The following is a 1,792-nucleotide window of genomic DNA, read 5'->3' as shown; positions in this document are numbered from 1 at the left end:
TAGAAAGGACATTATTGAGACAGTGGGAAAAATGTGATTATGAACTGTAGATTGGATAATAGTATTATATGGACATTAAATTCCCTGATTCTTTTTTTTTTTTTTTTTTTTTTTTTTTTGGTGCGCGGGCCTCTCACTGTTGTGGCCTCCCCCGTTGCGGAGCACAGGCTCCGGACGCGCAGACTCAGAGGCCATGGCTCACGGGCCCAGCCGCTCCGCGGCATGTGGGATCTTCCCAGACCGGGGCACGAACCCGTGTCCCCCGCATCGGCAGGCGGACTCGCAACCACTGCACCAACCAGGGAAGTCCAAATTCCCTGATTCTTGTGATTGACCTGTGATTTTGTAAGAGAATGTTTTCATTCTCTGGAAATACACTCTGAAGTATTTAGTGGGTAAAGGAACATGATAAATTTGCTCTTATAAGCGTAAAAGCTATCCATCTATATCTATCTATTATCTATCTATCTATTCATCAAATGATACAGCAAATGTGGTAAAATGTTAACAATTGATGAAATGGCATGAAGGGGATATATGGCATTTCTTTGTACTGTTTTTGCAACTTTTAGGTAAGATTGAAGTTATTTCACAATAAAAGCTTTTTTTTTCATCTTAGGGTTCACTTTAATGAAGTGAATAGTGTTGAACATTCTATGGCTTTGGACAAAAGTATAATGACATATCCATCATTATAATGTCATACAAAGAATTTTCACTGCTCATAGAAACTTCTGTACTCTGTGTATTCATCTCCCCTCTCCCCGCAGACTCCTGGCAACCATTGATCTTTTTATTGTCTCCATAGTTTTGCTTTTCCAGAATGGCATATAGTTGGAATCTATTTTTCTTTTTTTCCTGAAGAGAGAGGTTCAAAGCCTTTATGTCTGTAAGACCACTCATGGCCCACACATGCGTGGACCGGACAGGCTCTAGGTGGCAAACGCCACCACTAAATACTGTAGCTTTTCTTCCAAAATTGAGCCCTGTCCCACTGGTCCTGCCCAGCAGCCACGTGGAGGTACAGGGGGACGTGTTGGGTATTTGTTCATAGGAAGGCCACAAGGTTTGTGCCCCTTGTCACAATGAACCCAGATTCCTGTTGGGTGTGCTGTAAACAGAGGAGCCATTTCTTCAGGCCCCCTGCTCTAAGCACACCCCAAAAACTTTTTTAAAAGGCAGCTACAGCCATAAAAAGAATGAAATTTGCCCTTTGCAGCAACATGGATGTACACACAGATTATAATACTGAGTGAAGTAAGTCAAAATGAGAAAGACAATATTATATGATGTAACTTATATGTGGAATCTAAAAAAATAGTAATGAATCTATATAGAAAACAGACCCATAGACATAAAAAACAAACTTATGGTTACCAAAGAGGAAAGGGGGAAGGGGAGGGATAAACTAGGAGTTTGGGATTAGCAGATACATACTACTATCTATAAAATAGATAAACAACAAGGATTTACTGTATAGCACAGGGAACTACATTCAGTATCCTGTAATAAACTATAATGGAAAATGATCTGAAAAAAATATATATAACTGAATCACTTTGCTGTATACCTGAAAGTAACACAATGTTGTAAATCAGCTATACTTCAATTTTTTTAAAAGGCAGCTACAATTCTAGACTTCTAGATGGAGTCTAGAATGGAGATTGGGATCATTCTTTATAGTAGGCATCTCCTTTGCTTCCAAAATAAACATGAGGGTTATCAAATAGTCATCTTTCTGCAACAACATGGGGGAGGATAAATCATTAACTTTTTCATGGCTTTGAACTTG

General features: G+C 39.2%; 1 non-coding gene across 1 annotated transcript; it reads right to left on the bottom strand.

Moving 5' to 3' along the window:
* Nucleotides 1-1,031: 1,031 nt before the first annotated feature.
* Nucleotides 1,032-1,161, bottom strand: LOC131749080 (small nucleolar RNA SNORA11). The gene has a single exon (XR_009333192.1). It is a non-coding gene; the product is annotated as a small nucleolar RNA SNORA11 (small nucleolar RNA).
* Nucleotides 1,162-1,792: the final 631 nt, after the last annotated feature.

Source organism: Kogia breviceps, chromosome X (assembly GCF_026419965.1).
Source record: "Kogia breviceps isolate mKogBre1 chromosome X, mKogBre1 haplotype 1, whole genome shotgun sequence".
NCBI classification, from domain to species: domain Eukaryota; kingdom Metazoa; phylum Chordata; class Mammalia; order Artiodactyla; family Physeteridae; genus Kogia; species Kogia breviceps.
This window is presented reverse-complemented; position numbering and strand designations above follow the sequence as displayed.